This window comes from Canis aureus, chromosome 28, assembly GCF_053574225.1.
Source record: "Canis aureus isolate CA01 chromosome 28, VMU_Caureus_v.1.0, whole genome shotgun sequence".
Classification (NCBI taxonomy): Eukaryota; Metazoa; Chordata; class Mammalia; order Carnivora; family Canidae; genus Canis; species Canis aureus.
The window spans coordinates 22,501,364-22,521,064 of record NC_135638.1 but is presented as its reverse complement, the minus strand read 5'-3'; the positions used below and the strand labels follow the sequence as shown (position 1 = coordinate 22,521,064).

The 19,701-nt window shown below is 37.6% G+C and overlaps 1 protein-coding gene across 9 annotated transcripts in view; it reads right to left on the bottom strand.

Moving 5' to 3' along the window:
* The window catches only part of NCOA2 (nuclear receptor coactivator 2), a 294,246-nt gene that overhangs the window by 126,842 nt on the left and 147,703 nt on the right, over positions 1–19,701 (bottom strand). Inside the window, exon 1 of one of the 9 annotated variants that reach the window (XM_077876613.1) lies at positions 16,860–16,979. The exons of the other annotated variants lie outside the window; for them this stretch is intronic. The gene's annotated coding sequence lies outside the window, so the exon portion shown is untranslated. Of the gene's footprint in view, positions 1–16,859; positions 16,980–19,701 lie in introns of those variants that run through there. 9 annotated transcript variants of the gene reach the window in all.

Here is a 19,701-nt window from a genome sequence, read left to right as displayed (position 1 = left end):
ATAGGCAGAGGGAGAATGAGGCTTCCCGCAGGGAACCCAATGCGGGGCTCAATCCCGGACCCCAGGATTACACTCTGAGCTGAAGGCTCAACCACTGAGCCATCCAGGTGTCCCTACCATTAACTTAAAAAAAGAAATTCTGCTCAGTTTTTTCAAATGTCTTGTATTTACATATACAATTAAGCACAAGCAATATATATACAGTTTTACACATGCTTTTTTGTTTTCTTTTTTTTTAAAAAAAGATTTTATTTATTTATTTCCACCAGAGAGAGCACAAGCAGAGGGAGAAGCAGATCCCTGCTGAGCAGGGAGCCCGACGTGGGGCTCAATCCTAGGACCCGGGATCATAACCCGAGCCGAAGGCAGATGCTTAACCGATGGAGCCACATAAAAACCTATTTCTTACTGTTATACACTAAAATTTTTCTGTGATATTAAGTGTCTTCATAATTTTTTTAGTGGCTCTATGCTATTCCATTATATGAAAATACTATAATATATTTAATCATCTCTAGTTAATTAAGACAGCTTCCATTTTTTACTACTATAAATAACACTATAATATCTAATATATACTGATCCATATTTCTGATTATTAATGATAATCAGTAGTCTCAATACAATAGTCTCAGAAATGTAACTGCTAGATCAAAGGGTGTGACTGTATTTAAGTCTATTTATGCGTATTATCGAGTTGTTTTAAAAAAAAAAACTCTTATTAACTTACAATCACCTCAGCAGGGTATGTGAGTTCACGTTTCAGCAAAATTCACAATAATAGGTATTATGATTTTTTTCAATACACTCTAAATTGAAGATTATGGCATGACATTATAATTTAAACTGATAACTAGTAATTGAATACCTTTAAAATGTTTATAAGAACTTCGTTTTTTTACTTTGATAAAAGAATGCTGAGTCAGGGATATGACACAGATACAGTATGTTCAAGTCTGCTCGGCATCTGACATAATGCTACTGTGGAGATGAAAGCAAAAAGCGCGTTCCACTGGTGGTTCCCAAATTTGGCTGCTAACGAATTACTAGAGAAGCTTTTAAAAATATGTATTTCCCGGCCCCACCCCAGACCAACTACATCATAATCTCTTGCAGAAGGACCCCAGGTGATCAACCAAAGTCTGCCCAGCAGTATCTAGAAGGAAAGCAGAACTTAGAACTCCAGGGCTAGAGGACAATAAAGAATTAGTCCACGCTGTGGAATAAGATTCTTGACATTAATTAACGGATTATTATAAAGAGAAGTTCCCCAGTCTAGTCAGGTTTCATATTTTTTTAAATCAGTGACTACAAAAAACAAAAACAAAAAAACAAAAACCCCACACCTATTCATCAGATAGGCAGATGACACAAAACATAGCTGTCTTGTGTGATAAGATGAATTTTCTGAGAATCTCAATATTTGCAGTCCAGAATAAAGAGTCCAAATCAGCATGATGACATTACTTACTGAATATCTTTGTATTACTAAAATAATGTGAACATCTATAAATACAAATAAAATATATAAAGTAAAAACAATTTTAAAAAAGAAAAGAAAACCCCTCACAATCTTTCTATTCTAGTGTATTCGGTACTTGAATATGAGCAAAGATGAAACCACTCTCACATTTGGTCACCACCCATTTTTCTTATTGTCTTGTGCTTCTTCCCTAATACAACGTATAATGATTCTACTCCATCCTACACATCTCCTTATGCCTTCTGAAGTCTGCTCTGTAGTAACAAATTCCCCTACATCCTTAACCGATTACGGAGTATGGAGTTATTTTGGCTCTCTGGACAGGCATCCCATATAGTCCATTCCAGAAGCTGCTCATTCCCTCATTACACACATACTAGGGAAATGAGGTGGGGCCATACTCTCCACACTCCTCAGAGCAGCTACTAGGCCATTGCACTACTATAAGGGTGACCTTGCATAAAAACCTGCTTCTTTGAAAGTCATGCCATAAAACACTCTCTCTCTGTGTGTTCAAGTGTGAGATTTACCAACACACCACTGAATCTTCCACATTTACTGAAAAGCTTGGCGTATAATTAGTTCTTCCTCTTCAGCTCAAATTGGTCATCATCCTGAGTGATTTCAAAGTCTGTGTGGATGAGCTAATACCTATCTTCATAGGTCCTCATCTGTCTCCATTTTAACAAAGTTCACCTCCATTTCACTTCAGTCACTGCCTCCTATGATCATACCCTGAACCTTGTTATTGACCCACAATTGTTGCAACTTGAATACCACTCCCACCCTCCCCCACCATCTCTCAGCACGCTAGCTTTCTTACTGTCTTTCCTCCTCAATTATTGGTCTTCAGTAAATAAGGAACCCTAGTTCCTTGCTCCTTCCACTCACCCCATTTCCCTCCCTACCTACTGCCAGCCACCAGGGAACCCTCAGTTCCCTTTCCCGCATTTCCTCTCACAAGAATCACTCCTCAAAACTTAATCCTAGGATTTCTCCACTCCTGGAAGTACTGACAGAGAAAATCATACAGCCAAGGGGCAGAATAGACCCACAGACATCTTAAGGTTTCCTAAACTTGACTGACACCCATAATCTGCCTGCCAACCCTTTCATTTGTTCTCAAGTCAGCTCCTTGTGTTTACTCCAGCAATTATTTCCAGCTTTTACCACTTCAGCAAATAGCTGCTCAATATGATTTTACTCAACGTCCCTTCCTCCTTCTTACAAAGGTATCTTCTGCTATCTTCATCATCATTCCAGGTGTCTCAGAGGCTGCGTGATCCCTCCTTTTGGTAAATACCAACATTCCAACCCATCTCCTATTTCCTTCCCCACCTTCTTGGAGACTTTGCTACCAAGCTTCTTTTTTACCAAAATTTCAACCTCCTCCCCCCTCTACTTTAACCTAGAAGTATACTCAGGTCATTTCTATCCTCAAAAAATAATGATAATAAAAAAATGCCCCCGAGTCTGAATCCTTCTCTAGCAACTATCCGATCTCACATTTTTCCTTCAAAATCAGACCCGCCCAGAGACTACATGTCTGTGGCCCCTTACCCAAAACACTCGGGGGCCCTAGAATAGATGGATACATGTTAATTATAGGAAGAGAATACATGGCATACACCATATATCACAACATCCCCACCGGGGCCTGTGGAAACATTCTGTAATCGAATTCAATATTATTTCTGCAGTGAAATGTATGAATATTCACACTAAGTGGGACAAATGAAGATTATAAATCATTTCACATCCATTCAGGTCAGGTTTTACTGCCAAATGAGTTATAAAAACCTTTCCATTTTCAGAGTTTGTTGAATTTTGAGATTCAAATAAGGGAATCTAGGCCTGCGGTTTATTCCAATTCCCTTCCACTCGCTTGAGGATCTGAAACAATTACATTTCTTTCCCCATCACTCCACTGAATACGCCATCCCTAGTCCTTCCACAACATTTGAATGCCAAACCTGCAGAACTCCTGGCATACCGTGTGTTGTGTTATGTTATTTAGCCTTTGTGCTGTGTTTGCCTGTCATGATCACATGCCCTCAGGGATGTCTCCTGAATCTCTCTATTCCAAGGCTTCCAGGACAAAGCACTGTATAAAGGTCCTCCTCCTACATGGCTTAATTATTCTTTTCCCATCTCTTTTGTGGGATCTTCCTCTTCAGAGTTATCCAGACCTCCATCTCAGCTAATCCTCCCATTAGCTGTCATCTTTCTCTTCTTCTTCCTTTTTATTGGTCATCTTCTCTTTAAAATTTATTATTATTATTCTTAAGTAGGCTCCACATCTAGCATGGAGCCCAATGCGAGGCTTGAACTCACAACCCTAAGATCAAGACCTGAGCTGAGATCAAGAGCCAGATGTCGGTTACCTAGGCACCTCTTTAAAAATAATTTCTAACAGCTCTATTGAGGTATGCTTCACAAGCCATAAAATTCACCTTTATTTTTTTTTAAAGTTTATTTATTTAAGTAACTCCTTACCCAGTGTAGGGCTCAAACTCATGACCTGCAGATTGAAAGCTCCATGCCCTACTGATTGAGCCTGCCAGGCACCCCCAAAATTCACCCTTCTAAAAACATGTAGACTTCATGATTTTGTCTAATCTCAGAATTTTGCAACCATCACCACATCTAATTCTGTAACATTTCATCACCCCAAAAGGAAATCTCATACCCATTATGCAATCACTCCTCACGCCCTTCTCATCCACAGTTTAGCATCTACCCCCACTCTCTGTCCCTATGTGTTTGCCTATTCTGGACATTTCCTCTAAATGGAATCGCATAATATGAGGCCTTTTGTGTCTCACTTTTTTCAATTAGCATAATATCTTCAAGTTTCAGCAATACTGCAGCACATACCAGTACTTTATTCCTTTTTATGGCAAAACATTACAATGTATGGCTATGCCACATTTTATTGATCTACTCATCACCAATGAACATTTGGGTTTCTACTTTTTGGCTCTTAGGAATAATGCTCCTATGGACATTTGTGTGCAAGTTTTTGCATAGATATAAGCTTTCAGTTCACATGGATATATACCTATGAATGAAAGCGGTGGGTAATATGGTAACTCTATGTTTAACTTTTTGAGGAACTGCCTGACTGCTTTCCAAAGTGGCTACACCATTTTATTTTCCCATTTGCAATGTTCAAGGGTCCCAGTTTCTCCGTATCATCATCAACACTTATTATTATTTTTAATTTTCACCACCCTGCTGGGTATGAGACAGTACCTCATTGTTGGGTTTCACCCTCATTTCCTTAATGACTAATGATATTGAGCAGCTTTTCATGTACTTATTTGGCCATTGTATATTTTTGGAGAAACGTCTATTCAAATCTTTGTTGTTGTTTTTTTTTTTTTCAAATCTTTGTTTTAAAATTAGGTTCTATAGTGATGCTTAGCACCACTTTGGAGTTATGAACTGTTCTGAAAATGGGATCAAAGCCAAAAGGCAAAACCACACATACAAAAGAAAGCATACAATTCTCCTAAGAAGTCACTAACCCACTAAGACCATTTATGGGCCCTCCAGATTAAGTATCTTTGTTCTGTATCACAGGTTCTCAACCATAACTGCATTATTTAAAGATCACTTGGGGAGCTTTTAAAAAATACAACATTACCACATGATCCAGCAATTCCACTTCTGGGTTAAATACTGAGAAGAATTAAAAGCAGGGACTTAGACAGATACATATATACATTCATATTCTTGGCAGCATTATTCACAACAGCCAATAGATGTAAATAACCCAATGTCCATCAACAGATGAATAAACAAAATGTGTACACAATAGAATATTATTCAGCCTTAGAAAGGAATAAAATACTGACACGTTACAACATAGATGAATCTTGAAAACATTACACTAAGTAAAAAACAAAACAAAACAAAAAGCCAGACACAAAAAGCCACATATTATGCTTTTTTTTTTTTTTTTTAATGATTTCAGTTTTATGAGGCACCTAGAATAGTCAATTCATAGAGACATAAGGTAGAATAGAGGCTACGTGGCTGGGGAAAAGGGGAAATGAGGAGTTATTGCCTAATGGGTACAGAGTTTCTGTTTGGGATGATTAAAAAGTTCTGGATATGAACAACACTGTGAACATACTTAATGTTACTAAACTGTGCGCTTACAAATAGTTAAAATGGTAAATTTTATGTTATGCATATTTTACCACAATTTAAAAAATGTACATCAACAAAGCAAAACAAGACATAGAACAATGACCAGGATACCACTCCAGACCCATTAAATCAGTGACTTTAGTGAGTGGTTTGACCATCAGTATTTTGCTTAAAAACTCTCCAGGATGGGGATCCCTGGGTGGCGCAGCGGTTTAGCGCCTGCCTTTGGCCCAGGGCGTGATCCTGGAGACCCGGGATCGAATCCCACGTCAGGCTCCCGGTGCATGGAGCCTGCTTCTCCCTCTGCCTGTGTCTCTGAGCCTCTCTCTCTCTCTCTCTCTGTGACTATCATAAATAAATAAAAATTAAAAAAAAAAAACAACTCTCCAGGGTAATTCAAGTGCCCAAATCAGGTTAAGAACTTCAGCATTATGCTCTCTGCAGTGGTATCACCTATTTCCATGGCTTCCCAAATCTTTCCTTCCAGCCTTGACCTCTCAAAGCTTCCACCTCAAAATGTAACTCTCAAAATAAAGTTCATCCATGCCTACTTTGCACCCCAAAATTGCCTCACCTGAAAGAGCACCCATCCACTGAACATTATCTTTCTTTTTTTTTTCATTGTTCAGTCTTTTTTTTATTTTTTATTTTTTTTTTATTGGTGTTCAATTTACCAACATACAGAATAACCCCCAGTGCCCGTCACCCATTCACTCCCACCCCCCGCCCTCCTCCCCTTCTACCACCCCTAGTTCGTTTCCCAGAGTTAGCAGTCTTTACGTTATGTCTCCCTTTCTGATATTTCCCACCCATTTCTTCTCCCTTCCCTTATATTCCCTTTCACTATTATTTATATTCCCCACATGAATGAGAACATATAATGTTTGTCCTTCTCTGATTGACTTACTTCACTCAGCATAATACCCTCCAGTTCCATCCACGTTGAAGCAAATGGTGGGTATTTGTCGTTTCTAATAGCTGAGGAATATTCCATTGTATACATAGACCACATCTTCTTTATCCACTCATCTTTCGATGGACACCGAGGCTCCTTCCACAGTTTGGCTATCGTGGCCATTGCTGCTATAAACATCGGGGTGCAGGTGTCCCGGCGTTTCATTGCATCTGTATCTTTGGGGTAAATCCCCAACAGTGCAATTGCTGGGTCGTAGGGCTGAACATTATCTTTCAACTTTTACATTCTCCCCATCAAATCAACAATATGACTTTGCCTCATAACAGTCTCTCCTCTTGTCACTATGATAATCTTTACTGCTTCGAGTTCAGCTTGTCACCATGTCTTACCTGGATTATCTAACAGAAGTTTCCTTACCTCCAAATAATTTCCCTTCCTAAAACTTTCAGTAGACTCTATTCCTTCCAAGAGGAAGTCTGTTCTGCCTCAAATGCCACTTAAAATGTCCTAAGATCTAGCCCTTGCCTATTTCTTCAGGCTTATCTGTTTGACCTGGTAATGTAAACTGCCCATGGTTACTCACCTACTACATACTACTGACTTTTCATCTCTTTCCTGTGCTTGAAATACATGGAACAGAGGCTATCTTCCCCCTTTTGGTTAATTCCCACTCATCTTTAGAACCTAGCTCAGATGGCCCTCTTCTCAAGATTAACTTCCCCTCTTCTTTTAATAGCTTATACATAACTCTACCATCAACCATGTATATTATAATTGTTTTCTTCATTCCCCAATTTTAAGCTTCTTGAGGGGCAGAGACTGTGTTTCATCTTTTTATTCTAGGCCCTTATCAGAATGCCTGACACAGAAGCACTTAAAGTTCACTGGATACATACATTGCTTTACCAACTGTTATAAAGTTATTTCACTAAAACAGGCAACATCACTGAACATTTTGCTATGTTATACCTGTATTATTACCTGTATTATCTTATTTGATCCTCACAAAAACCCTATGAAGTCATTGTTATCACCATTCTCTGAACACAGAAAAGTAACACGTTCAAAGTCAGATACAGCCAAGAATTAGTAAAATTGGGATGAGAATCGGAGTAGTTAACTCTAGAGCCTACCTGCAGTACGCTGCCTCTTCAGCTAAAGAAGACGCTAGTCTTTGGAACTGTATATGTCTCATGTCCTCTAATATACTTCCTTCTGGTATTTTTCATTACGATTATTAAGATATAATCTTAAACAGTTTTGTATCTTTTAAAATTTAAGAAACCTTAGCAAGTTACTACATAGTCTTCATAACCAGCTTGGTAACTACCTACAAAAAAGAAAGGTAGAATCTTGCAGTGAGATTGAAAAAAAAAAAAAGAAGAATCAACTGTATAAAGTTCTAAAGAGGGGAAACTAAGGATGATGATCACTTAGGTGAGGATAACCTGAGGATTTTTGTTGACTGCCAGTTTAATGTCAATCAATCAAACGACTTGATGCTAAAAATAAATTAGCAAATGTACTCTTAGATTACAAGAATAAAAGCCAAATTAAAAATCTGCACAGGTAGAAAAGCATGAGATTCCATGTTGCTCCAGAAGTTAGAAGTAACAAGTTCATAGGGAATTTAGTCAATGAACAGACACTAAGAACTTACTTAAATAAGTAGGAGTGTGTGTGTGTTTTAAACTACTTGGGGAAATGAAACACACATTGGTAAGACACACCAAGTATGCTGAAGGGATTTTTCACAGGGAAGAAGAGGTGTTTTAGGTGTTTGGTAATTATTAAATGTTAGACGTGTACTAGGCAGTGAATCATTTTATTTAATTCCCAGGGCTCTACAAAGCAGATATTATCCCCTGGTTTACAGAGAAAAAAAAAATTCAGAGAAGTCAAATGACTTGTCCAAAGTCTCAAAGCTTATAAGTCACTAGGCTTCAACCAAGCTCTGTCTACAAAGTCCATGCTCTTTCCATACTTCTTTATGCTCTCTAATTAAAAGCCATTTAGCAACTCTCAAAATATGTAACAGGAGAGTTGTCGATGATGGTACAAGAAAATGCTCTAAGTAAAATCCTGTTAGAAAAAAAATGAACAGGGACGGCTGGGTGGCTCAGCAGTTAGTGTCTGCTTTTGGCTCAGGGCATGATCCCGGGGTCCTAAGATCAAGTCCAGCATCAGGTTCCCTGTGAGGAGCCTTTTTCTCCTGCCTCTCTCTCTACCTCTCTCTCTGTCTCTCATGAATAAATAAGTAAAATCTTTAAAAAAAGGAAAAAAATGAACATATCACTCTCAAAGTTTGTGGAATCTCCAACTGTAATAGCATGAAAGGGATAGATAGTTCATACCAGAATTGCCAGGTGTGGTTGGCATTGCCACATGCCATTCATTACTGACCTTCCAATGTGAACTGAACGTCCAGCAGAGAACCCAAAAGCTGATGACCATACAAAGCTATGCTATGAATGAATCAGATTTTGTTCTCTCCTCTTGGCATCACCAAGGAAACACAAACTTTCCTTTTCCCTGAATTTCCTTTTGAGTTCTCCTGTCACTGTGCTATGCCTATTTGTGCTTCTGTTCATTTCCAGCCTGCAGACTAATCCCACAACCTTCAGGTACCAAATGTAACCACAGTGAATACAGCGCCTCACTTGCCTAAACCATAAAGTTACGCAGAACTTAGGTGGCACAGACATTTAGGATTATGCCAGGCCCCTATAAGCTCAATTGTGCCCACAGCCCAGTCCTTCTATACCAGTGAAACCTTTGTTTTCATGTCTGGCAATAATTGGGTCGATTTCTCTCACTTTGGTACATTCTGTTCACAATAACCCTTGTACAAGAAACAACTTCCTGCTTACATCTGTTACCTTGTCTCTCCTCCTACTTAATCCTAGGTGCCCTGATAACATATCCAACCAAGTACATTAGAAAATTATGTTCCAGAATCTAATTCCAACTATCTTAAGGTTACCTGGGAGTTGAAATAATCTGGAGGTGACCAGAGATCAAATCAGAGAAGCCAGAAAGGGCCTCTGGAATGGGTCATTGTGGGAATTCTGTTTCAACCCTGGCAGAGGTAGCTGTATCTAACTCAGCAATGGTTAGCTCTGATAATGAACATATATTCTAGCTTATCTCAATGAAAGACTAAACTCTACAAACAACCAAGTAGAAAAGTCAGGCAATTGAAGTCCATCTTCTAATTTTAGATGTGAAGAAACACAAGATGCAGCCCCACAGATCTTCTCTGTAAACATCACATAGTTGTCACTCTACCGCACTCCATTCTGAACCTAATAATCCACGTGCACAGCCCTTCCTGAGGGCTCTCGAGGGACTGTTCCAAGGAGCTTTTATCCAGCTCCTCCTATTGAAGACACCACCACAATACCATGCTCCACCCGCACTCAAGGCAGGTGTCCAATCCACAGGCTGCCCAGTGGTCCACTGCAGTGATCTGGCACAAAAGTCCTCTCCAGGCAAAGATAATGGCGATCCGTTGAGCCTAACAGATTCTGTCTGTAGAATACATTAGAGCTGTTCGTGGGCAGAGAGAAGTTGAAAAGACACATAGAAGGAAACTACAAGATAATAAAGGCATATGGAGCAACGAGGGAGCCAAAGTTATGGAGCAGAAAAAAGATATGCATTGAGTGTGAAATGTCTGATTAGTTGGTGAAACAGAAGCAGCAGAAGCAGATGGAGCGCACCTTTGCCACCATAGTCAACAGGTACAGGGTGACTCTCAGCCTTTCTTCACAGCAAATTGGATCATGGCTCAGTCCTTCCAGATTTCAATATTCAAGCTATCAAATAGGTACGGAAGCAGGGGAATCTGTAGACCATGGGCTACAACTCCAACCCTCCCACCAAAGACAAAAGGCCCTGTTAAGAATGGCAGCTTTATTGAACTTCATCCCCTAATGTGGCCCCCAAGTCAGATAAAGCCTACCTCATCTCTTGCTTTCATCATTTACTAGCTGTGCAACACAGGAAAAGCTACTTAACCTCTCTGAGCCTCAGTTCCGTGTCTATAAAATTCAGAAATAATAATCACTTCCTAAGTTTGTATGAAAATTGAATGAAATCAACTATAAAAGTGCACAGCCTTATATATAGAAATTGCCTAATAAAAGAGAGCCAGCCACCTTTATTAACAGTCATCATGATCTGAAATACTTGGCTCCTTGTAGGTACTCCACAAATAGCATTTCCTATTTGAATATGGTGACAGTGCCTTCTTGGTTCAATTCTTATATTGTAAAACGGGTATTCTTTCTGCAGTATACTCAGGGCCACATTTTTTTGCATTTTTGTGTTCTTTCTTGGTAACTTCCCTGTTTCAAATGGCCTCCAAGCACAGTACTGAAGTCTAGTGTTCCTAAGCACAAGAGTCTGTGATGTGCCTTATGGGGAAAATAGGTGTGTTAGATAAGCTTCAAATAGACCTAAGTTATAATGTTGTTGGTCATAAGTTCAATGCTAATGAATCAACGATATATATTAGATAAGGTGTGTTTAACAGAAACACATTTAAAATAAGGATATGTATTAATTGAATAACTAAAATGTTGTGAAGAGACTCACAGAAACCCAAATCTGTTTTTTCCCTAGAAGCAATGGCTCAGCATTCACTAATTCAGTATTTGAAATGACTTTATAGAACACATATAGAATAACGAGAATCAGCTGTACTTTTCATTAAATGTAGAACATGGAAGAGTGTCTCTAGGTGAGAATGTAGGTGAGAGGGAAAGGGGGCATGAATCTAGAAGGGTAGAGCCAGATCATGAAAGAGACTTTTATTCCTTACCAAGGAATAGGGACTTCAAATTGCTGGTTACTTCTAATCTGGTTACTGATTAGAAGACAATGGGCTTGGGAAGGTTCTATACCCTCCTGCTCCTTACTGTAACCCTTATGTCTGGCATAGATGTATCATCCATGAGAAAGACTACTACCTCACACCACAACCCTTTACACATGCTGTCCTCTTGGCTCAGAGCAACACAGACAACAGAAGATATCCTGAGCCACTAATTGTCTAGTAGCCACATTGCCTAGTAGCCACATTGCAAGTCAAAAGAAATGTGTTACATTTAGTGATATATTTTAACACACTATATTCAAAATACTATCTTTTCAACATGCAATCAATACTTTAAAATTTTACCGAGATATTTTACATTCTTTTTGACACTGTCTTCAAAATCTGAGTGCACTCTGCACTCAATTCAGACTAGCCACATTTCAAATGATCAAAAGCCACTAGTGGCTGGTGGCTCCTATACTGAGCAGTAAAGGCCTAAAGTGTCCTAAACATCTACCAGGGCCTGGTGATCATCTAAGAATCAGCTCAACCTTCACTGTCTCTGCTAAGTATCCCCTGATCAAGCCTCTCCTCTCCTCACCCCCAGGGACATTTACTCTTCTCCTCTAGTGAAACACCTAGTAAAACCCTACAATAAACAGTTGTTAAATAAATTGGAGGATTTAAGTGCAAGAATAAAACTGGCTATTTTTGTATTTTAGAAATAAAATGGAGGTTATATCAAGGGAGACCAAAGACAGATGATAAAGCTATATCCACACTTTACTTTCCCATTCACTGCCAAGGATCCAATTTATAAGGATTTAGCAAGGTCAAACCTTTTTTTACCGAATACTGAAGAGAACAAGAACATATTTATCTAGAAATAAATATGCCTGTTAACTATTAAAGTTTGACGAAATATAAGGGGTCCCTATCCACAAAGTCCTCTCTAGGGAATTTGCGCAGATATAAAATGACTTACAACAAATCTTAAGTCAGTGGTTTATATTCCAGAGGTGTTTGTTCTGAGTGAAAACAAGGATCTTAATTTGGATTCTCTGTGGTTTTTATACCTGCATGCTCCATCATAGCAATGCAGAGAGCAAATGACCTTGGAAACAGCAAGGTCTCCATTTGCCAAGAAAACGGAGAAACAGTAAGTAAGAAAATATGTGATACACATCTTTCAGATCCCACGACTCAGAACTTCTCCTCGCCGCACTAGTCTCATGGTAATTCACAGTCCATTTCTCATACAAATCTCTGCTACCCCATATTAATGCTCTCCTTCATACTGCCTTCCTCAAATGCAGATTTCTACATTAGCTGTTACTTTTCATGAACTTTCTTTTCAGTCCAAACCAAACACCATTTAAATGACATTTTAATCTTGAAATAGAAGAGAATAAAACTCATCAAAGTACAACATGGAGAAACAAAATCATTTTAGTCTTAACACAGTTCTCTCCTTTTCCCTATGTTCATCCTGTTGTCATTCCAGAATAAACCAGCAACTCCAATAACAGCACCACTTCAACCCAGTATACATAGTAATTTAGAGCATAGATACTGAAGGCAAAATACCTGTGTTTGAATCCAGCTCTACTACTTACTACTAGCTATGTGAACTTGGACAAGTTACTTAACCTCTCTGTTTCCTCAACTGTGAAACAGGTATAGAATAGCACACACATAGTCAGTGTTGCTAATAAAGACTAAATGATTATCTGCGAGGTCCTTAGAACTATGTCATAATAAGTTTCACATGAAAGTTAACTTTATGGTTAATAAAGTCACCATTAATTGTTTTGCTAATGTCATTTTCCTCATCAAAGGCAGGAAAAATAAAAGCCCACACAATATTATCTTTAATAAACATATATAAAAATAACACTTGAAGTCAGGTATTTTTTCACTTAAAAATGTTTTAAAGGATTTTATGTATTTATTCATGAGAGAGCGAGAGAGACAGAGAGAGAGAGAGAGAGAGAGAGAGGCAGACACACAGGCAGAGGGAGAAGTAGGCTCCATTCAGGGAGCCTGATGTGGGACTCAATCCTGGATCCCGGGATCACACCCTGAGTCACAGGCAGAACTCAACTGCTGAGCCACTCAGGCGTCCCTCACTTAAAATTCAAAAACAGGAGAGCAAAAACCTGGACCAGTGAATTAAAAAAACAAACAAACAAACAAACAATTAAAAGCTTAAAAAGTTCTTGTTATCTGATAGTTTTAGCATAATATTTATCACTCATTTTAACTTGAATCTAAGGAGTTACAGAGACAAAACATGAATTTTATTTTTATAATTTTATGTTTATTTTTTAAAAGATTTTATTTACTTATTTGAGAGAGAGAGTGAGAGAGCACAAGCAGGGAGAGAGGTAGAAATGCTGAGCAGGGAGCCCAATGCAGGGCTCGATCCCAGGGCCCTGGGGTAACGACCTAAGCCAAAGGCAGATGCTTGACCAACCGAGCCCCCCAGGTGCCCCAAAACATGAATTTTAAATACAGATCTCACAGAGTGCTTTTACAACCCCTTATTGTAATCAATTAACTTATTATTATAATTTGATTTGATATCTAAAATGATGGAACCAAATGTCAAGCTTCTACTTCAATATAGTTCTCAACTCAGCTGGTTTCTAAAGAACAATTCATTCAATGTCAAGATTATAGCATCTGGTGTTTCTCACAAAATCTTTAAAAATATATAAATAGTAATAACTAAGTTATCTTTAACGTCAGAGCAAATGTAGGTTTGTGCTGTACTATGTTAGTGGATTATCATATTACAAGTTGTAACTATGTGCATTAACTATAAGCTTGCTGAAAAAGAAAGTCACTGCTATACCTATAACTACACACCAGAAAATGCTAAGTATTATCTCTTTAATGTTAAGGACTGTAACACCTGTGAGAGAAATGGGCAAGCCAAATGAGTCTAAACTTTTCTCAGCCTTTATGATTGATCAATTTTAGAATAAACTCTGTAAAAGGTACCCTGGAACAATCTGTTAGCTCTTGCACAGACTTTTTCACTTCATGAATTTTATATCCCCTTGGCTTTCAAAGAATTAAACTGTCTAAAATACAGCCCAGCATCATCTTCTAGCCAAAATCTTCCCAAACTTTGACTTTCTCACAAAAATCCTAAAAACTTTTATGCATGTATTTGATGGAGTTTTACAACACTAAGATCACCTTTAATTCGATATTTTTTAATTATCTTTCGAATAATTCGAATAATAATAATTACCTTATCTTTCCTATAAATTAAATATTGTTCCAAAAAGCAAACCCCCTCAGTCTGACAAGATTAGACCTGATTATAATATTTGTAGTTAATTATTGTGGTTGGAATTCGTAAGTGTAGCGGGATTTGCAAGCTAGTCATCTGGCCTGTTTAGACACTACCCTGCCGTCAAAACTTCTCTCTTAACTCTAATAATAAGATTGGGGTTCTCACTCCCCAGCCTCCAAAAGTAATCATATCTGTAGATAACGCAATATATTATTTATCCTTTTATAAAAGTAATTTAAAATTGTAAAGGACTGGCATTTGACATCCTAGGAGAAAACACAACCAGAAACAAAACTATTCTAAGAGGCTGCAAAGGAACTTAATTTCTTTCGTGATACAAAGGAAATATGAATTGGCACAAATGGAGACCAGTTAAAACTACCACTCAAACCTGCTCAGGTAAAAAGTTTCTAAGTTTTCAGGAATGTATTCTCTGATCTGCCAAACAAATTTTCCAAAAAATTCCTTTTTACCAATTTAAAAGTCTATAAGATACAGGATAATTACATCTGTTGAGGCTGGGTTCCAGTGCCAGCTGTAAGTTATCTTGTTGTGTGTGTGTGTGTGTGTGTGTGTGTGTGTGTGTGTGTTTAAAGATTGTATTTATGTGAGAGAGGATGAGTTCAGGGGGTGAGGTGCAGAGGGAGAAGTAAACTGCCCACTGAGCAGGGAGCCCGATGTGGGAATTGATCCCAGGACCCTGGGATTATGACCTGAGCAGAAGGCAGACACTCAACTGACTGAGCCACCCAGGTGCCCCTCTTGTTGGTTTTAGGATCTTCTTTGCCTTTGTTTTCTCATAGCATTTCAGAGTATCCTGTAATCTTAGCAGGTGCTCAGTAAAAACACACTGAATTTTTCCAGAAGTCTTGCATCACTTTAAAGGCAGGTAAGGCAACAAAATAAAATTTAAAAGCAAAAAAAGGAAAACTCAACCAGTCTAGCCATAAAAATATTTATTATTCAAAAATTTTAACATATGCTAGTGAATCTTGGGCTGAAACCAGTATGTAACTCTTACAGCCTTCTTACAAAAATGTAGGAGATTCCTATGATTTAAAAAAAAAAAAAAATCCTAGAATGATCACAATCACAATTCATTGTTTATTTGAACCAAGCTGTCTTTTTAAATAGCTAGACTAAGGTGCCAGTGTCATGCTCTATCGTGCTAAGATATGGTTTGTAGATATTAAAAGGAAAACAATCTCCTGCACTTATAATTAAAAATTGAGCAGTTCTCGCCACCCATTACTGCCAAAGATAAAATAATTTAATTCTTTGTAAACTGTCTATACAGTGCATAATATCCTGATAGATTTCTTACCTCCTCCAACGTCAGTTTCAGAAAAAAGGTATGTACAAAACAGTTTAGTTTCAAAATATGTGATTTGGAAATATTCATCCTAAAAGGAGCATATCTGGTCTAGAGGTTAAATAACACATATTAGTGAATTTATTCCTCAGGTACACAATGTAGAACAGTTAACCCTTTTCAGATAAAGCTTATGATTATCTTTCCCCAATATCAGATTTTTAAGTACTACACCTTCCAAGGTTAAGAATATGGTACAGACTGCTAAGAGAATAGCATTAGCATGAGAAAAAAGTGGACAGTCTCATAACTGAATGTTTTTAGCTTTCTGCATGTAGTAGCATAAGAATGTAATAAATCAGAGAAAGTTAGGTACTATATGTAATTAAAAAAATCATTCATTTGAGGCCTCAGTCAAAAAAGAAAGCTTTATTACCTAACCAAATATTAAATTCAAATTCACTGCAAAGCTCTCTTTTAAGCTTGAATTACAAAAGGATATTGAAAAAAAAACCCATAGAGAGACAAATATAAAGCTTCTATTTATTCCTTAGTGATTAAGATTTGGATTGAATTCTTCTTTAAATGCTTATCAAAATATTTCCTAAAACAAGCAGGGGATTGTATTTGGCCACCTAAAGTAACTGTAAGAAACCTTTCATCATGAAATAAACACAAAAGAAATAAGGACCACGAAGGAATCAATTTGAATGGCACTGAATCTATTTGTTCCTGAGAACATTATCACTGCCTGATTGTCATGCTCGGTTCCCTCTTGGACAACACGCACATCCAATCCACAAGCACACAGAATTCCAAGAACATTACCAAATATTAAGTCAGAGCACTTGCGAAACACACCTTGTAACTGTCCACAGCCTCTGCAGTTCAAACCAGGGCTCAGCAGCTTGTCTTCATCTTCACCAGTGATGTAAATGAAAATACCATACATCACTCTTCAGAAAAACACAAAAACCCCCAAACCCTGCAATTAGCAATAAATTTATTGCTTCAGAGATAAATCTCCTCTATTAACCCAGACCAACATCTTGCCTTGATGTGAACCTAACTAAGCATATGCTGAGCCCCCTGCCGCTTATCTCCTCTATCATTTGTTTCTAACGATAGCTGACAAACTGGCCTCACAAATCCTTTTTTAGCTGCTGATCACACAGATCCCCCTTTGACAATCCAGCACGGTGGAACACTCGAAAATTCTTCCTGCTTCTATTCTATTGCTTGCTCTAAAAACCGGTTTCCTTTTCATTGAGATAATAGCCTTTTCTGCAGTCACATGACTCAGAAGCTACATTAGCAGAGCTTTATGATAATAGACTGAGTAAGCCTCTACCCCTCCTGTTATTAAGAGAACGTCTTTTTCTTCTTCTTCTCCTTCTCCTTCTTTTCCCTCTCTCTCTCTTTCTCTCTCTCTCTCTCTCTCTCTCTCACACACACACACACACACACACCCCGATGGGCATAATTCACACATGCATTCAACACACGTCTAAAATTATTTACTCTTCTTGGAATTATCATAATAAAAAGTATAACTACAATGAAAATACTAACAATTTCTAACTCTGCTGCTAAAAATAACTGCTAAAAACAAACATTCTGATGCATGGCTTTCCAATCAGTAAGAAGCAGCATGCTGGCCCTCTACATGCCCCTATGGACAGTAATATAAAGTGGTATAGTTAGAAGAAAATGTGTGCTCTCTTATTCTCTGGAGCTTTGCCCCCAGTGATATAAATCTCACAAATCTGGCATAACAAAAACTTTGGAGACATTATAGCTATCCATATATTGGAAATTAGCTCCCTATATTAGTAAAACACATGTAAGCACACATTTAAACACCAAAATGTACTGTTGTTAGGACAATATCCTCATTAAGTAACTTACAAATTGTTCCAAGGAAAAAAATATTCCCATGGCCAGAGCCATCTTAAAAAATAATAATCAAGGGCAGCCTGGGTGGCTCCAGCGGTTTAGTGCTGCCTTCAGCCCTCAGGTGTGGTCCTGGAGCTCCGGGATAGAGTCAGTCCCGCGTCAGACTCCCTGCATGGGAGCCTGAATGGAGCCTGCTTCTCCCTCCACCTGTGTCTGTGCACACTCCTCCCCCGCCTGTCTCTGTCTCATAAATAAATAAAATCTTTAAAGAATAATAATAATCAAGAGTTCCTTTCAGTCTGGCCAATTTGATTTATTTCTTATAAACTGTCAACTCTTAAAACACCTATGTGGAAACACTAGCACAGTGCCTGTGTAACAGGTTAAAATACTAGGGAGACAGCAGATTATATTATATACTTGCTTCATTTTCAGTTACAATTAGTTTCTTATTAAAATCTTTTTAACTCTACCAAGCAAGCAGTTTGGGGAAGGAGTTTAAGTGTTAGGATGTGTTGAGAAGTCAGGCAGAGAAAAAGACAGGTTAAGGAGTTGCCCCAGAAGAAAACCATACTGACGCATAACACACAACTGGAAGATAGACGTACACCATGGGGCTAAAAGAATCTGTTAAACTGGAGTCAGTAGATTAAGCTACATTTTACATTCCTTAGTTATATTTATTGCCTTGGTTTTCTCATCTCAAAAATGGAAAACATGGCTTTTTAAAAAACGGAAGTATAATTAACATACAATTTTATGTTAGTTTCAGGTCCACACCATAATGATTCAACAATTCTATACATTACTCAGTCTTCAAGAAGTGTAGCATGAAAAGTAGATTATATGGAACTTTTAACTGATAAAATACACATAAAAGTTACCATCTTAAAGTAAACAGTTCAATAATGATTTATTCACTGTTTTGCAACATAACTCCAAACTTGTTCATCTTGTAAAACTGAAACCCTAATACCCATTAAACAACTCCCCATTTCTCCTTCTCTCCAGCTCCTGACAACCGCCATCTATTTTCTGTTTCCATGAATTTAGCAACTTTAGACACCTCATTCAAGTGGAATCATACAGTACTTGTCTTTTTGTATATAGATATTTTAAAGAATAATTATTTTACTGCCTGGAGATCAAAACAAAGAGCTTTCATCTCACAAAACCATTTTATATAAAGTGCATTATTCATAAGTAAACCAAGCCAAAATTAGATTAATACAGAAAAACCAAGGACTATTATAGACACAACTACATAGAAGGATTGTCATATAAAAGCTACTTATACAAAAAAACTCTAGTTTCTCAGAACTCAAAAGAATTTGACAATTCTAATTCTGAAACTTACTTTACTTTAATTACATTACCCATTCAACATATAAATAACTTGGGTAAGAGTTGTTTACTAATTCTCTCTCTCTCACTAAAAGGAACCATCACCAGTCTGGAAGATTATCCTAACAACTTTCAGAGCCTAAAATGATTACTGAGGTGTCAAGGAACGAACATAAGCTTCCTGAAGACCTCAGTGAAGAAATTCAATGAGAAAATAAAATGTTTCTAAGAAAACAAATTTTAAATTCATAAATGTTGGTACACGGTAACACCTTATCACAAAAAAAGCCAAAGTATAATTCAGAATTATTAAGATAACTAAGGTAATTGTTAAAAACCTTTATAAAGTTGTAGTAATTTTAATAGATACCTCAATATTTTCAGTATGCATTTAAAATCTAAAGTCAATAGTCAGCCAGGGCATCACAGGAAATTGATGTTTCGTAGGAAAATATTCTCACAG